The 19297-nt window shown below is 36.9% G+C and overlaps 1 protein-coding gene across 3 annotated transcripts in view; it reads right to left on the bottom strand.

Moving 5' to 3' along the window:
• The window catches only part of GRIA2 (glutamate receptor, ionotropic, AMPA 2), a 188428-nt gene that overhangs the window by 20627 nt on the left and 148504 nt on the right, over nt 1–19297 (bottom strand). The gene's annotated exons all lie outside the window — the stretch shown is intronic.

Raw genomic sequence — 19297 nt, 5'->3', positions numbered from 1 at the left:
GATTCAACCAGTTCATTCTGAAGGAGATCAGCCCTGGGATTCTTTGGAAGGAATGATGCTAAAGCTGAAACTCCAGTCCTTTGGCCACCTCATGCGAAGAGTTGACTCACTGGAAAAGAGTCTGATGCTGGGAGGGATTGGGGGCAGGAGGAGAAGGGGATGACAGAGGATGAGATGGCTGAATGGCATCACTGACTCGATGGACGTGAGTTTGAGTGAACTCCGGGAGTCAGTGATGGACAGGGAGGCCTGGTGTGCTTTGATTCATGGGGTCGCAAAGAGTCGGACACGACTGACCGACTGAACTGAACTGAACTGAACATCTAAAGAGTACTGGTTATTATGCAAATCCTGAGTCGAAGGGAAACTTTTCTTATACCACTGATTTCATACATTTCCCACTGTGCTTAGTATTTTAGTCAATTTGGATGAATATATGTTACAAATATTTCAAAGTTTCAGATATTTATATAACAGATAGCAGAGTCAATATTTCAACTTTATGAGCCTAGGCAAATAAGCCAAAAACCAAACTAAAATGTAACAGGAATGAAAGCAAAATCTGGCAAATGGTTTCAATCAACCGCATATTCACAGAATGGAAGCTTTCCACAATTCACCCAGGTTTAAATCACCCAGGTTTTCAGTAAACAACAATTTAAGGGGAAGCTATAAATATGATTCAGTTACCTCAAAATCTAACAGGTTTGAAGGTTTAAATGGAATAAATTCTAGGTAACAGAGTTGTAACTTATAGTCTGAGAGCCAAGAAAGGTGGGTGAAACTGGAACCCATATACAGAGTGAAGTAAGCCAGAAAGAAAAACAGCATATATATTGAATTTAGAAAGATGGTAACAACAACCCTGTATGCGATACAGCAAAAGAGACACAGATGTATAGAACAGTTTTTTGGACTGTGTGGGAGAGGGAGGCGGGGGGATGATTTGGGAGAATGGCATTAAAACATGTATAATATCATATAAGAAACAAATCGCCAGTCCAGGTTCGATGCAGGATACAGGAAGCTTGGGGCTGGTGCCCTGGGATTACCCAGAAGGATGGTATGGGGAGGGAGCTGGGAGGGGGGTTCAGGATGGGGAACACGTGTACACCCATGGCGTTTGCATGTTGATGTATGGCAAAACCAATACAATATTGTAAAGTAAAAAAAATAAATAAAATAAAATGGAAAAAAAAAAAAAAAAGAAATGTGAGTGAGTGAAACAGACAGGAAGGGGAATAGAGAATGGAGTATTTGCAGTAAGTAGAGAATCTACTCCCTATCTAAAAGCATTCTTTTTTTTTTCCTTTTTTAAAAAATATGTAAAACCTACATTTAAAAAATCAAGATGTAAGACGAAGGTTTGAAAACATAATTCTTCTGCTAGCTGATGTGAAAATGTAAGGAAGAGATGATGCTTATTATCATGTATTTGATTTATTTGTATTATGAAAACAAATAAATTACTAAAGTCAGAATGGGGACCAATGCATGAAAATACTTAGGAGGCAGGTTTTCCTTTCAAAGATGTTTCTAAAATCAATGCAAATTGCAACAAAGTGGAATTGAATGTTAGATAAGCGGCAAGTCAACATTCACAAGCTGTACTCAAGAAGGGTTTTTATGGTTAACTCTTTATAAATGTTATATTATTTCAAATAATAACAGAATGTATAACCTAAGCCCTGTAGTTAATGATAAGAATGCTGATGCCATCTGAGTTCACCATGTAACAGATACAACTTTTTCTGCAATGTGGGATTTGATCCTAAAACACCTTGATTTAACTTCTTTGTTCAATCTCAACAACAAAAATAGAACATTTTAAGTGTGGATTTTTTAAAGCAATTGAAAGATGTATGGAATTATGAGTAATTTTTTGCTGTTGGCTAACTAATCTAATCGAAAAGGGTTTGCAATTCTTTTTTGTTTTAAACAAACACATTTTTAGGGGTGCACAGTTGTTTTGAAAAATACCACTAGACTATTTACACTGTGCCTTATAACAAGTTATTACTTTAGTAAATATTCCTATATGTCCCACTGCTAGGTTTCAGAGTGTTGTTTCAACACTCTGAGGTTATAAAAGGAAAATAAAGAAGCCCCAATACAAAGACTACATTTCTTCTAATAATTTTATTTAAGAAAATTTGATTTTATGGGGGACATTTGATGTGGGTAGTATTTTATAATATAGTTTGTACAGTTAACCTTTGGACAACTCAGAAGGATACACTCACTGATTTTAATTTGTAAATGAATAAAAAGTTTTGGAAATTGAAGGAAGTAACATAAAAGGTATGGTAGCAAAAGTTACAGAGTATGCACAAAAATACATTTCACATACACAAGAAAGGTTGGGTCCCTTAGCTTATCAGTATGAATTTCTTTAGTAAGTCAAAGATATAGTATTTTCTATCTTGCTTAGCCTCGAATATCACACTACTAACCCAACTTGGAAAAAATGAATTGAAAGTCGCTCAGTTGTGTCTGACTCTTTGCAACTCCATGGCCTATACAGTTCAAGGAATTTTCCAGGCCAGAATACTGGAGTGGGTAGACTTTCCCTTCTCCAGGCAGTCTTCCCAAGCCTGGAATCAAACCCAGGTCTCCCACATTGCAGGAGGATTTTTTACCAGCCGAGCCACAAAAGGCTTATTGTATTTACACTATTATAAATTATTCAGATAAAAAAGATCAGTTATTTCATCATTGGGCTTCTCTGGTGGTTCAGATGGTAGAGAATCTATCTGCAGTGAGGGAGACCCGAGTTCAATCCCTGGGTTGGGAAGATCCCCTGGAGAAGGGAATGGCAATCCATTCCAATGGTCTTGCCTGGAGAATTCCATGGACATAGGAGCCTGGCAGGCTACAGTCCATGGGATTGAAAAGAGTCAGATATGACTGAGCGACTAACAATTTTACTTCCTTATTAAAGAAATGCCTTCCCTATAAAAGGATTTAGCTTAAGTCCCCATTCTTTGGCCATGTCAAGAATGAAAGACTAGTAAGAAAAAACTAGTTGAAGTAGCATAATATAGGACAACGACTTTATACATAGTTAACTTCATATATGTATGAGGATACTAGCCATATTAAATGTGAACTATATTATACAACATTAAACACAGTTGAACCTTGACCAATATGAGTTTGAACCATGAAGGTCCACTTAGTGGATATTTTTCATTAAATGCATTCTATAGTACCACAGGGGCACAAAGAGTTGGACACAACTGAGCAACTGAACACACACGCACAGTACTATAGGATCCAAAGTTGATTGAACCTGCAGATGACAAACCATGTATTCAGAGGACAGACTGTGAAATTATAAGTGGATTTTCAACTTCATGGAGTTGGGACCATTAACCCTCTGAATTGTCCAAGAGTCAACTCTATACCATATTATACTAGCCACCTTAAAATTGCTATGCATTTATATGTATATATCTCATTTTAATGATTGGCAAAATATTCATGCTTGCCTCTAATTTTATTTTAACACTAATATGAAAATTTTATTTCTAATCTTGGGCAACATTTTTAAGAAGCAACACCAACCATGAGAGAGAACTTATAAATCTTAAATATTACAAAATATTTCCTAAGACAGTTTCTTTCCTTAGTTTTTGCTTGTTTTATTTTGTGTGTATGTGTATGTCTTATCTCAAGGCAGGGTTTTTTTTTTTTTTCTTTCTTTCTTTTTTCCTTTCAATTATGGTAAGAAAAAATACATATGAAATCTATCTTTGTAACAAGTCTGTGAATATATAATACAGTATTGTTTAAGTACATGCACATTGTTGAACAGAAGATTTCTATAAGTTTCTCATTTTGCATGACTGAAACTATACTCATTGATCAGGCTCCCCATTTCCCCCACCTCCAGCCTCTGTGACTACCAGTCTCCCTTTTGCTTCAGTAGGTGCAGTTACTTCAGATACCTCATCATGCAAATGGCATCTTTAGGTATTTGTCTTTCTGTGACTGGCTTATTTCACTTAGCATTATGTCCTCAAGTTTCAACCATGTTGAAGCTTTCTTAAGGCTGAAGAATATTCCATTGGGTAATATGCCACATTTTTAAATTTATTTCATCTTTTGATGGACAGGTAGGTTGTTTCAATTGCTTGGCTGCTGTGAATAGCATTGCAATGAATGTGGGACTGCAGATATCTCTTCAAGATGCTGATTTTAATTATTTTGGATAAATATCAAGAAGTGGGATTGTTGGATCATGAGATGGCTCTATTTTAACTTATTGAGAAAATGCCATTCTATTTCATATAGGGGCTGCACAGTTTTGTATTCCGATCAAGCGCTTGAATTTCTACACAACCCCACCAACACTTTTTTTTTTTTTTTTTCTTTTTTCTAATGGTCAACCTAACCAGTATGAGGTGGGATCTCATTGTGGTGTTGATTTGCAAATGATTAATGGTATTGTGTACCTTTTCATATAACCTGCTGACCATTTATTTGTTGCTCTTCTTTGGAGAAATGTCCATTCAAGTCCTTTTCCAGTTTTTAAATGAGGTTATTAGTTTTTGCAATTGATTTGTAGGAGTTCTTCAGATGTTTTGCATATTAACCTTTATCAGATTTGCAAGTATTTTCTGCCATTCCATAGATTGCCTTTCCAGTCTTTTGTTTCTTTGCTACACAAAAGCTTTTAAAATTAATGTAGTCTACTGGTTTAATTTTGCTTTTGTTGTCTGTAAGCCATGAAGCTTATCTCCTTTATTTTCTTAAAGGAGATTTATTGCTTCATATCTTACTGAAGCAATAAATCTTTTAAATAGTTAATCCATTTTGAGTTGGTTTTTGTGTATTGTATTCTTGTGCATATGGATATCCAGTTATATCAACACTGTTGTGAGGAAACTATCCTTTCCCCACTGTGAAGTCTTGATGCCTTTGTCAAAGATCACTTAAATGTACATGCATGGGTTTATTTCTGGGATCTCTCTTCTGTTCCATTGGCCTCCAAATGTGTCTTTATGCCAGTGCCATAATGTTTTAATTACTATACCTTTGTAAAATGTTTTGAAGTCAGGGAGCGTAAGACTTCTAGCTTTGTTCTTATTTCTGAAGATTGGTTTAACTATTTCTGATTCTCTGTGTTTCATATGAATTTTAGAAATCTTTTTCTATTTCTGTAAAAAAAGAAAAACTGACACTGGGATTCTGATAGGGATTGATCTTAGTCTTTCAACTACTTTGTGTAGTATGGACATTTTAACAATATTAAGTCTCTCAATCCATGAACAAATGATGTCTTTCCAATTATTTGCATGTTATTTCAGCAATCTTTGGAGTTTTTGGCATATAAGTCTTTACCTCCTTGTTAAGTATTTTATTCTTTCTGATACTATTGTAAATGGGACTTTTCCCTTAATTTTCTTTTGAGATCATTCCTTGTTAGCATACAGAAATACAACTGATGTCTGTATATTGATTTTGTGTCCTGAAATTTTATTCAACTTACTAGTTCTAAAAGTTTTTTGTGTATGTGTGGAATTCTTTAGGTTTTCTCTATATAGGATCAAGTCATCTGTGAACAGAGATAATTTTACTTGTTTTCCAATTTGGGTGCCTTTTATTTCTTTTTCTTGCTTAATTTCTCTGGCTAGAAGTTTCAGTATTATGTTGAAAAAGAGTGATAAGAGTGGGTACCCTTGTCTTGCTACTGATTTGGGAGAAACTATTTCAAGTTCAGCACTGATTGTGATGTCATCCATGGGCTTCATTTATGAACTGTATTATGTAGAGATAATTTCTTTCTATTCCTAGTTTACTGAGTGTTTTTATTATGAAAGGGTGTTCAATTATGTCAAATGCTTTTTCTGCTTGTACTTAGATCATCATGTGATTTTTATTCTTTATTCTCTTATTGTGATAAAATCACTCTAATTGATTTTCATAGGATGAAATTTCTTTGCATCACAAAATAAATCCCACTTGGTCATGGTGTATGATCCTTTTAACTTTCTGTTGAATTCGCTTTGCTACTATTTTGCTGAAGATTTTTGCACCTATATTTATCTGGGATATTTGCTTGAAGTTCCCTTTTTTTGTTGTCTTTGGCATACCTGGCATTGTAAACTGAAGAAGTGTTCCCTCCTCTTCTGTCTTTTGGAGGAATTTGAAAATTGTCATTAATTCTTCTTTAAATGGTAAAATTTCCTAATGAAGCTGTCTGAAAGTGAAAATGATAGTCGCTCAGTCATGTCTGACTCTTTGAGACCCCATGGACTATACAGTCCATGGAATTCTCCAGGCCAGATTACTGGAGTGGGTAGCCTTTTCCTTCTCCAGAGGATCTTCCCAACTCAGGGACTGACCCATTGATCTCCCGCATTGCAGGCAGATACTTTACCAGCTGAGCCACAAGGGTGGTCATGTGCTTTTCTTTATTGGAAGTTTTTATTATTATTGATTCACTCTCATTACTAGTTATAGATCTATTCAGATTTTCTGCTTCTTCAGGACTTAATCTTAGTGTATCTTATGCTATGCTATGCTAAGTCACTTCAGTCGTGTCTGACTCTGTGCGACCCCATAGATGGCAGCCCACCAGGCTCCCCCGTCCCTGGGATTCTCCAGGCAAGAACACTGGAGTGAGTTGCCATTTCCTTCTCCTTCTCTAATGCATGAAAGTGAAAAGTGAAAGTGAAGTCGCTCAGTCGTGTCCGACTCTTAGCGACCCCATGGATTGCAGCCTAACAGGCTCCTCCGTCCATGGGATTTTCCAAGCAAGAGTACTGGAGTGGGGTGCCATTGCCTTCTTCGTAGTGTATCTTAGTATATGGTATATTTCCAGAAATTTATCCATTTCTTCTAGATTAATTTTTTGGCATATAATTATTCACAGTAGTCTCATAATTTAAAAAAGTCTGTGCATTAGTTGTAATGTCTTTGCTTTCATTTCTGATTTTATTGAATCTTTTCTATGTTCTTCTTAGCAATTTTCTACTCTTTTACTTCCTTTGCACTTTATGTTACGGAAGCCACAAATTATCTTTATATTGTACATCCAGTAACATATTTTATAATTATAGTTATTTTATAAAGTTATATTTTAACCTCTCAAATTAAAAGACATTTATGCATCACTATTATAGCATCATAGTATTCTGTATTTATCTATATATGTACCTTTACCAATGAGCTTTGTACTTGCATATGCTTTGTGTAGCTATCTAGCATCCTTTCATTTCAACAGGAAGGACCTCTTTTAACACTTCCTGCAAAGCAGGTGTAGTGCTGATTATCTCTCCCAGCTTTAGTTTATCTTGGAATGTCTTAATTTCTCCCTAATTTTTGAATGAGTGTCTTTCTAGAGACATCATTCTTCATTAGCACTATCTTTTTCCAGCTCTTTGAATATATCCTCTCATTCCCTCTGACCTACAAGCTTTCTGCTGATAAGTCCATTAGGAGTCTTATGGGTCCTCATGTGTATGTGGCAAGACACATTTGTCTTGCTGTTTTCAAAACTGTCTGACATTTGACAATTTGATTATAATGTTTCTTTGAGTACACTTTTCTTGAATTTCTCCTATTTAAGATTCTTTGGGTTTCATAAATCCAGATGTCTGTCTCCCTGCCCTCCCCCACCAGATTGAGAAAAATGTTCACCATTTTTATTTAAATAAGTTTTCTACCCCTTTCTCTGTCTCTTTTCATTCTGGAATTCCCATAATGTGTTTATTCCACACCCAAGTCCCTTAGGACTTTCAGCCAGCGTTCCACAAGTCCCTTAGGATTTCTTCACATTTTTTTTCATTGTCTTTTTTTTTCCCCCTTATTGATACTCTGGATACTTTGAAATGACTTAAATTTGCTGACTCTTTCTTCTGCTTGATCAAGTCTGATGTTGAATCAGTATAGTGAATTTTTAAATTCAGTCATTGTAGTTATTTTCAACATTTGGTTCTTTTTTATATTTTTTACTTCTGTTAATGTTTTAATTTTGTTCATGCATCATTTTCCTGAGCTCTTTGAGCATTTTTGTAACAGATATTTGGAATTCTTTGCCAAGTTATCCAGGTACCTCCATTTTTTTTTTTTTAAGTTTGATTTCTGGAGATTAATGTTTTTCCTTTGAGCCACATTTTTGTTGTTTTTTTCTATGTGCCTTATAAGTTTATGCTGGGATCTGTGCCTTTTTTAAAAACAGCCACCTCTCCCAATCTTCATGGATTGACTTCATATAGGGATAGAACTTCACCAATCACCCTGGTTAAATATTCCAAAGGCCTCTTAAACATTTTCTGTGGATATGTCTTCTTTGGACTTGTATGTATAAATTTCCAATCAGATGGATTTGCAGGAAGCTTTTTTCCAGAGTTCATAATCTCTTGCTCTTTTGATGTCTGTCTGCAGTAATGCAGGTTCTCTAGAGCTAGAATAAGCCATCCAGCTCTGTTTTATTATCTATAGAGTATGCTAGGCCCAAGTCAGGAAATGCAGTCTCCAAAGCACCCCATGGAAGGTCAGAACATTGCAAGCACACACCAGTCTTCTTCCAAAGGCAAGGGAGTGGCCACTAAGCTGCATTGGTCTCTGTGTGCTGGACCACAGGTCTCTGAAACAGGAGCAAACTATCAGCTCCCTCCTGTTCTCAGCAGCCCCCAGGCATCTAGCACGTGTCAAGTCCCAGCAGTGCTCCAAGCAGGCAAGGCAGAACCAGTTCCTTGAAAAGTCCAAGAAATGGACCCACACTCCAACTTGTTTGCTGCTTCCCTAACGGAAGCTCGAATTAGGGGTTTTCCCCATTTTACCACATTGAACTGGAGGGGAAGGTCTATGCTGATGTGTGTGTGCCAGGTCAAAGTGAAAGTCACTCAGTCATGTCTGACTGTGATCCCATGGACTGTAGCCTGTCAGGATTCTCTGTCCATGGAATTCTCCAGGCAAGAATTACCAGAGTGGGTTGCCATTCATTCCCTTCTCCAGGAGATCTTCCAAACTCAGGAATCAAACCTTGGCCTCCTGTATTGCAGGTGGGTTTTTTATCATCTGAACCATCAAGGAAGCCAGGCCAAACCTTTAACTTTATTCTCAGAGGTCCCCAACCTGATACTCTTTTTAGTGCTTTGATTCAGGCAAGACAGAAAGAAACCAGTTCCTCCGAAAAGTCATAACATGAAAATAGTCAAGTAGTCTCTCTCTCCCTAGAAAGAAACCAAGAGCTACATGTTTCTTCCCAATGCTGACGTGCTGTGCCAGGGAAGTCCCTGCAGCCAGTGAGGCCATGAATTTTCCTACAGGGTTTGACTGACTGGTTCACACTCAACTTGCTTTGCAGGAGCCTCTTAACTGTTTTCTCACTGAGTCAATGTACTGCTGTTGAATCTGTGTATCTGGGAGAAAAAGGGAGGGTCTGGATTTTTCGAGGCAACTATCTTTTGATATCACCTCCTTGGATCTTTGTTTCCTTAGATGAAATATTAAAAATTTTTTTAAAATTTATTTATTTGGTTGCAGCACTTGGGATCTTTGTGGCAGCATGCAGGATATTCAGTTGTGGCATGTAGACTATTTGTGCCACAAAGATTCTTTAGTTGTGGCATGTGGGATCTGGGGCTTCCCTGGTGACTCAGATGATAATGAATCTGCCTGCAATGCAGGAGACCAGGGTTTGATCCCTAGGTTGGTAAGATCCTCTGGAGAAGGGAATGTCAACCTCACTTCAGTACTTGCCTAGAGAATTCCATGGACAGAGGAGCCTGGCGGTCTATAGTCCATGTGGTTGCAAAGAGTAGGACATGACTGAGCAACTAACACACACACACAGAGACACACATGGGATCTAGTTCTTTGACCAAGGATTGAACCCAGGCCCCCTGCATTGGGAGCCCAGAGTCTTAGTCCCTGAACCACCAGGGAAGTCCCCTTAGATGCAATTTTAAATATCAATTTGGGGAACCTGACAATATCTGACTTTTCTTGACTTTCCCAATTTTATTTCTAAAATGTCATTATTCTGTGAACATAAGTAATCACATTCACTAGCACCTTGGGTTTGACCATCACTCACTATGATCTAGGGCAAAATTGTATGTTGGAAGCATGAAGTAAAAATTACTTTAGTATCAAGTTTTCCTTCAAATATCAAAAGTCTAATTAAAGAATTTTCAAAACAACAATATTTATATCTAGTCCAGATTTTGCTTCCAGTATGTTTAAATAATTGCAAAATTTTTATTTCTTTTCTCTGTACAACTCTTGGACTGTGTTTGTTACCATGGCAACTAGTTCAGAATATCCAATGAGACAAGCATGATGATTCTTTTACTTAAGCACAAAGAGTGAATTAAAAACCAAGTCATCTAAAGTACCCGCACAGGTATACATTGATATTTATCTTCTCTTAGGCATCTAAGCAGGAATTTCAGAAGAGTTTTGAGATAAGAGATTAGTCTCAAATTTTCTCTATTGGTTGGACCTTTTTGGCTAGAATAATTAACCTCATGATTTGATAGTAGTGTGACAGGAGCATTTTCTCTTTAATATGGACAATGATAGAAAGCCTCCTATAATTTGGTAGGAGTCAGATTATCTATCCAAAGGATAATGTGAGCTTTCAACTCCCTTTTGAGTCACAAAGGTGGTCTCTAATATGAAATGATCAGAAGCACACTGATTTGCTGAGAATTGCTATGGAAAGAAGAAAAGGACCAAAATGACAGTCTTGAGAAGCTATCATTTTGCATGATAATTGTAATTCAGTGAGTAGACATATCCTTTTCTTTTTTCTTCCATAGTGCTTTCATCCCCAAAGCACCATTCAATATGGTCTTGCATACATTTCTTTCTGAATTTGTAAACTACTTAATGAAATGCAGACCTTTAAGCTGAACATTAGATCTTAAAGGAAATGTGAATCAGTCTTATAAAATGTTGACCTTTCCTTCACAGTTAAACCACCGCCTTTAGCTGAATAAGAGAACACAGGCTTTCCCCAGGCAGCTTAGGCTAAAAGTAGCCTTAAAGTCTTTAAGAACTCAATCTTGTTCTCAGATATTTTGTGGAATGGTGAGAACATTTAAAATGTCAGAGAAACAAAATGCCAGCTAGAGAGGAAATGATTTCAGCCAGTCTTGGATTATCTAGAGAAACCTTGAACATGCAGAGTTGTCAGCTGTAAAGATTTTTTATGACTAATCAAGCTCTTCAACAATAAGAAAAAAAAAACTAAGGAAGAAAAATCTGTAACATTATGACTAACCATGCCATGAGTGACTTACAACATAGTCATATAGTGCTATTTGTTGCTAATGTATTCACATTCAGCATTTATTTAGTCCTGAGTATTTTGAAACTATTTAAAGAGTTAAGCATAACTAAAAGACTTATAAAGGGTTCATTTTGATATTAGTAAAATACATATGACTACATCCATTTCATCTTCATAATATTCTTTCAAATAATATAAAGATTAAGTGGATATATTCATATACACAAAGCTAGAAATAAATATATATATTTATATAAACAAAGCTAGAAGGATGTATATTCTACCCACATAGAAATAGGTGATATATAAGAAACTATGGTTGAAAAATCTTTAGCTATACCAGAAATAATGAAATAAGTATGGAGAACTACCACAAATTAGTGAAATCTGTTCTATAAAATATAAATAAAGGAATCGAGCTTGTATTCCTGTTAAACACAAGTGGTAAGTGGGAAAAAATGTAACTATAATGAAAGAGAACTTAGTGTAGTTCTATAGGAAGCTGCTATAATGGTTAAAATATTTTTATTTATAAATATATTTCAATCAATGTTTTATATATAAACATAAGTGTGTCTTCTGCTAGGGAAGGAATTAAAAACATCCCGCAGCCTTTAAAATGATAAATTATTATAATTCTCTTGTATTTGTAATTATTGTATAGTAAAGAAAACTTTCAAACCAGTGCTTTCACTCAGGTAAGGCACACCTGCATAACATTATCTATTTATCTATCATTTATACTATTTGTAAACTATGTGAAAAGTCTACAATGCTGGGTAACAACAATATAATTTTATGGATTATTACCAGACAAAATTGATCTTCTGAGAGTGGCATAATTAACTTAATTGAACACAAAGGAGATACCTTTATTTTAACAATATTTTAAAATCTGTTCATTGCAACACCAGCATAATTAAAGGAGACCACTTACTCAGAAACACACTGTCCTTCATCCTCCCAGAGGAAATAAACAGATTGCAGTGTGGGGACTTAGGATAGGCCTGAAGTATTTCCTCTCTGCAATACTTTTGTTTCATGGATTGACAGGTCTATGACTGGTTTATTTATCAAGCCATTTTCTATCCCCCACATCTAAGTTTCTGTAGGAACATAATGCACATAGTTCTTACAGAATCCTCCTCTACACACACTCATCTAATTCAAGATCTGTCCTCTTTTATTGAAAGAAGAAATTATCAAAATGTGAAAGTCTAAAAATAGTGGTTTATAATTGAAAGCCTAATTCTTTCTTAATTATAGGTGTGTTACGGTGGTGCTATAATTAGGGAGGATTGACAGCTCCAAAATAACTCAGACTTTATCGTTCACTCTGTACAAGGATGTATATGGGTTCTAAGCACAGAAAACTCTGGAAAAGTAAGATGTAGGGTCTATTTTCTCACATCTCTTGTTGATTACAAGATTGCCCTCTATTTACTTTCTCTAGTAGCAAAAAGCAAATATTTCATTCAAGTTAGTTTCACTGATTATCACTGAAAGAACATATAGATTTTTAAGTTAGAAAATTTGCAGCTTAAATTGAAATTCTAAATATAAAGCACACATACTGACTTCATTAAAGCAATATTAAGGTAACCCAAAATTATTAAATTATGTAACTGAAATATGAAAATATTTTAGATTTAAATTGAACATTTGTCATCACCTTATGACAACAAAACAGATTTTTATAAATAAGATGAAATAGTCACCTTTTAATTTGATATAAGATGCTTTCATCCCTTCAAAGACATATCTTTAGTTAATATTGAGACTGAAGACTGAAATTCTGAATTCTGTTTTAAAACTGGCAAATGGTCTTAAACAAGTTATTTTCCATCTTTTAGCTACTCATATATCTTTAAACTTTAGACAAAAACCTAACTTTTTTTTTTTTTTTAAACCTAACTTTTAAAATCAATTTCTCTAGTGGCTAAATTCAGAGCTCTTGCTGTGACAAGAAACAAAAGTTGACTTGATAAATACTGAGATAAGGGAAAATTTAAAATAACATAAATAATAAAACCCCACTTCATAAACAGCATTACAAAGAAAAAGCTACCACTAAAGCCGAATTAAGTCATATAAGGAAACACAAAATAACTATTAGAATCTTAAATGCCAAAAACTGAGACAAATTTTCATGTCTCAGGCATGAAAGTAACTACAAGTGGCAGCCAGAGAACAAAAAGCAAGCACGTGTCTTCGGTGTGGGACATGCCCATTCCATCTGCATCTTTGCTTCTGGCAGTCTGGGTGCCATGATGGTCACTCTCCTAGCTTTCTGTTTGTCCCGCACCTGGTTTACAGGAGCCCCAAATGCCCCTAAAGATAAAAGGGCAGTTGAGAGAGAGGATGTCCCAGGTGTGTGATGAATGTTAATTTTAGGAATGCATGGAGTGTGGTGTGCATGCAAGGAAATTTCCTTTGTAACACCTTTCATCTTAAGCTCAGAAATTTGACCAGACTACTGCTAATACATTGTAGTATAACCTAGCAATTAAAGGGAAAAAAAAAAAGTCAAGGAAAACAACTATATATTGCCCTTGTAATGTCTATAAATTACCTTCATCTCATTCAATGCATTTGCAGTTACACTCTATAAATAGAATTCTTTTTTAAATGGGATCTGCAGTCAATCTTCATATCCGAATGCAACAAACTCCGTGAGAAAAGGTATGAGATGTGATGGGTACTGCTATAAAGACAGACCATGCCTGAAAATATCTTTAGAGACAGAAGCAAAATGAAGACTATTCTTACTATGGTCACCATGGTACCCAATTACCCAACACTAATTCAGTTATGGGCTTCCCTGATGGCTAAGAATCCACCTGCAATGTCTGGGACCAGGGTTTGATCTCTGGGTTGGAAAGATTTCCTGGAGAAGGGATCACTCATGAATTAGCAGCACCTTTTAATTTAACTCTACGGACAAAGTATACTTACTTTAAGAAACATATACTTTGTCCGTATAGTCAAAGCTATTGAGAGAGTCAATTCCTAGTCAATTCCTAGTCAATTGACAAGAAGTCCAGGGTCCTCAAGGAGAAGATAGGGGTCTGGGGCTGTCGAGGAGGATATAGGGGCCTGGAATTCTCAAGGAGGAGGAAAGGACAAACTTTCTTTTCTACATTCCTTAGTAAGGATTACATAACAATAATGTATTCTGCTTGAGTACAGTTTCTCCTTCTTGAAAACCTTCTGACTAATCCTGTTATCTTAAAATTTATATTATGGGAGTGGGTCTGGTAAGATCTTTCTATTGTTAGTTCTAATCCTGTCATCTTAAAATGTAAATAGTGGGATTGGGTCTAGTAAGATCTTTACAACCTTGAGACATTATTTTGATTTATTGTAATACCCAATTGAAAAAGTATATAACTCTCTTTTCTAAGACTAGTGAGGGGGGTACTCTCCATCCCCTTCTGATTTCTATATCAGAAACTTTCTCTGTCCCTTTTTCACTTTAATAAAACTCTGCTACACAAAAGCTCTTGAATGATCAAGCCTGGTCCCTGGTCCCGAAGCTAAATCTTCTTCTTTGGAGATCACAAATCAGGCATTGTTCACCATAAACTTTCACTATGGTCTTTCCAGTAGTCATGTATAGATGTAAGAGTTGGACCATAAGGAAGGCTGAACACAAAAGAACTGATGCTTTTGAATTGTGATACTGAAGAAGACTCTTGAGAGTCCCTTCAACAGCAAGATCAAACCAGTCAATCCTAAGGGAAATCAACCCTGAATACTCATTGGAAGGAGTGACGGTGAAGCTAAAGCTCCGATAATTTGGTCACCCAATGCAAAAAGTCCACTCACCAGAAAACACCCTGATGCTGGGAAAGATTGAAGGCAAGAGGAAAAGAGGGCAGCAGAGGATGAGATGGTTGGATGACATCACGGATTCAATGGACATGAACTTGGGTGAACTCAGGGAGATAATGAGGGACAGGGAGGCCTGGTGTGCTATAGTCCATGGGGCTGCAAAGAGTTGAACATGACTTAGTGACTGAACAACAATAACATATTCTGTGTACTACTTTCTCAAATGACAACCACACCCTGTTTTCATGGAGGATATTTAACATGGCAAGCTCCTGTTCACTTGGCTGATGTGTGCTGTTCTGTTAGCCTTCTTTTACTGCTACAAACAGAATAGTGTGGGTTTAAGTACTTTTGAGTACACATACCCCTCCTTCTCAAGATAAAGAGAAGCTACTAATGCTTTATGCACTGAGACCTAGTCACCTTGATTCATCATAGCTACTTTTGCAGGTATATGGAGAAGAACTGTGAGTCACTGATTGCATTTCTACCATTAAATCCTCTAACTTGACAAAACATAGAGGGGATTGAAATAGAGCATGAAGGCAGCGAAGTAAATCCAGAGACTTTTCTCCGCAAGGAAAAACAGTGTACGGGAAGAATGCTTTAGGAGTAAAAGACTTCAGCACACACATTACCTGCCAGAATTTGGTCAAATCCTCACATTTAGTTTAATAATGTGCAACATGCAAACAAAATGATCATTCTGACTATCATACAGAAATACTGTGAGATTCAGAGACATTGCATAAGATAAGACTCTGCCTTGGGAAGCTATACTAATAAAAGTTATCAGGTTGTCTAGGACTATGGACAGAGGGTCGTAACATTGTACAGGAGGCAATGATCAAGACCATCCCCAAGAAAAAGAAATGCAAAAGGGCAGAATGGTTGTCTGAGGAGGCCTTACAAATAGCTGAGAAAAGAAGAGAAGTGAAAGGGAAAGGGAAAAAGGAAAGATATACTCATCTGAAAGCAGAATTTCAAAGAATAGCAAGAAGAGATAAGAATGTTTTCTTAAGTGAACAATACAAAGAAATAGAGGAAAACAATAGAATGAGAAAGATTAGAGATATTTTCAAGAAAATTAGAGATACCAAGGAAACATTTCATACAAAGATGGGCAAAATAAAGGACAGAAATGGTATGGACCTAACAAAAGCAGAAGATATTAAGAAGAGGTGGCAAGAATACACAGAAGAACTATATGAAAAATATCTTAATGACCCAGATAACCATGAAGGTGTGATCACTCACCTAGAGCCAGACATCCTGGAGTGCAAATCAAGTGGGTCTTAGGAAGCATCTCTATGAACACAGCTAGTGGAGGCTATGGAATTCCAGTTGAGGTATTTCAAATTCAAAAAGATGATGCTGTGAAAGTGCTGCAGTCAATATGCTACCAAATTTGGAAAACTCAGCAGTGGTCACAGGGCTGGAAAAGGTTAGTTTTCATTCCAATCACAAAGAAAGGCAATGTCAAAGAATATACAAACTTCTGCAACAAGTAATGCTCAAAATTCTCCAAGTTAGGCTTCAACAGTACATGAACCAAGAACTTCCAGATATTCAAGCTGCATTGAGAAAAGGCAGAGGAAGCAGAGATCAAATTGCCAACATCCACCGGATCCTAGAAAAAGCAAGAGAATTCCAGAAAAACATTTACTTCTTCTTCATTGACTATGCTAAAGCCTTTGACTGTGTGGATCACATCAAACTGTGGAAAATTCTTCAAGAGGTGGGAATACCAGACCACATTACCTGCCTAATGAGAAACCTGTATGTAGGTCAAAAAAACAACAGTTAGAAATGGACATGAAACAATGGACTTGTTCCAAATTGGGAAAGGAGTACTTCAAGGCTGTATACTGTCAGCCTGCTTATTTAACTTCTGTGCAGAGTATATCATGTGAAATGCTGGACTGGATGAAGCACAGCTAGAGTCAAGACTGCTGGGAGAAACAGCAATAACCTCAGATATGCAGATGACACCACCCTTATGGCAGAAAGTAAAGAGGAACTGAAGAAGCTCTTGATGAAAATGAAAGAGGAAAGTAAAAAAGCTAGCTTAAAACTCAAGATTCAAAAAACAAGGATAATGGCATCTGGTCCCATTATTTCATGGCAAATAGATAGGGAAACAATGGAAACAGTGACAAACTTTATTTTCTCGGACTCCAAAATCACTGCAGATGTTGACTGCAGCCATGAAATTAAGACACTTGCTTCTTAAAGGAAATGCTTTGACCAACCTAGATACCATATTAAAGCAGAGACATTACTTTTCCAACAAAGGTCTGTCTAGTCAAAGCTATGGTTTTTCCAGTAGTCATATATTGATGTTGGGCCATAAAGAAGGCTGAGTTGGACTATAAAGAAAGCTGAGCACTGAAGAATTGATGCTTTTGAACTGTGGTGTTAGAGAAGACTCATGAGAGTCCCTTGGACTGCAAAGAGATCAAACCATTCAAACCTTAAGGAAATCAATCCTGAATATTCATTGGAAGGACTGTGCTGAAGCTGAAAATCCAATACTTTGGCCACCTGATGTGAAGAGTTCACTCATTAGAAAAGACCCTAATGTTGGGAAAGATTGAGGGCAGGAGGAGAAGGGTACAACAGAGGATGAGATGGTTGGATGGCATCATCAACTCAATGGACATGAATTTTAGCAAACTCTGGGAGATGGTGAAGGACAGGGAAGCTTTGTGTGCTGTAGTCCATGGTGTTGCAAAGAATCAGACGTGATGGAGGGACTGAACAATAACAACAACAATAAGATAATAAACATCACTTCTCTATTACTCCAGAGAAAGTAATTCCACAATCCTATATAGGCAAATGACACACTGCAGATATGTCAGGGTTGTTTGTGTATGTGTGTGTGTACTGCACGTGGGAACCACAATATCTGTGGGGTTACTGAACTGAAACACAAGAGTTGATGTATCCTTTGCCCAGAGTTATCTAGCCTTTTCATCCTGTGTCCTGGGAAATTTACATATTCTAAGCATGAAATCTTGGCCATGTGCTGATTAAGGTATATGTTTCTATGGTTGAGTTAAGGTACACTGAAAAGCTCTGAGATTCTGAATGTGCAGTTATTGAGAATAGCTGGTCCCAAACAAGCTAATGAGAGTGACTCTCAACAGACAGTGTCTGGAAACAAGGTTATTTTAGTCAACATAAGTAGCAGTAAGTAAACCATGATATAACAAGTCCCTTCATAGGTCTTATTTAGAGAGGGAGGAATACCAATAAAATATATCAATAAAATAAAAACAAGCCATATTGGAATACATTTAAATGTTTCAAAATATACTAATTGAGAATCATACTGGAGTGGGCTGCCATTTCCTTCTCCAGGGGGTCTTCCCAACCCAGGGATCGAACCCAGGTCTCCTGCATGCAGCCAGATGCTTTACCATCTGAGCCACCAGGGAAGCCCAGGCAATATTCTAATTTATTTAATAGCTCCACTGTCATGATCAGGCTAGAGAGCACATTATGTTAAGCACTACAATATACACACATTGCAACTATTTTCAGTAGTAGGAGTAAACTGTCATTAGCAGCAAAACTGCATTGCAACATTCACAGGTAGCATTAAAGTCAAGGTTGCTTACAAAAGGACCATAGGCTTGGCTTACACTGCAGTGCCTGGTGGAAGTGCCAAAGTCCTGCTGCCCCACTCACGTCCAAAGTACTATCTGTTGTCAGCAGTCTGACAGAACCACCTTCTCTCCCATCACATCTGGAGCACAACTGATGTTATTTGGAAAAGATACCAATGGTAATGCAGGATGAGACGGTCCTCAAACCACAATGTACTACTTCAGCTGGACGTTGAAAGCCCTGATCTTCACTCAATCTCAGATACACTCAAAGATACTTGTGGATTATTAGAGATCATCATGTGCCATCTATTTGGCTTAATGCCAAGGTTTATCTGCTTTATTTCAACATTTTAATAGAATGAGCTCTTTCAGAGAGATAAGAGTAGAAAAGAAGTGAAGTCGCTCAGTTGTGTCTGACTCTTTGCGACCCCATGGACTGTAGCCCACCAGGCTCCTCCATCCATGGAATTTTCTAGGCAAAAGTACTGGAGTGGGTTGCCATTTCCTTCTCCAGGGGATCTTCCCAATTCAGGGATCAAACTTGGGTCTCCCACACTGTGGGCAGACGCTTTACCGTCTGAGCCACCAGGGAATC

Source organism: Bison bison, unplaced genomic scaffold (genome assembly GCF_000754665.1).
Source record: "Bison bison bison isolate TAMUID 2011002044 unplaced genomic scaffold, Bison_UMD1.0 scf7180017864060, whole genome shotgun sequence".
In the NCBI taxonomy this organism is placed as follows: domain Eukaryota; kingdom Metazoa; phylum Chordata; class Mammalia; order Artiodactyla; family Bovidae; genus Bison; species Bison bison.
The sequence above is the reverse complement of the archived record's forward strand: the minus strand, read 5'-3'. Positions and strand labels throughout refer to the sequence as shown.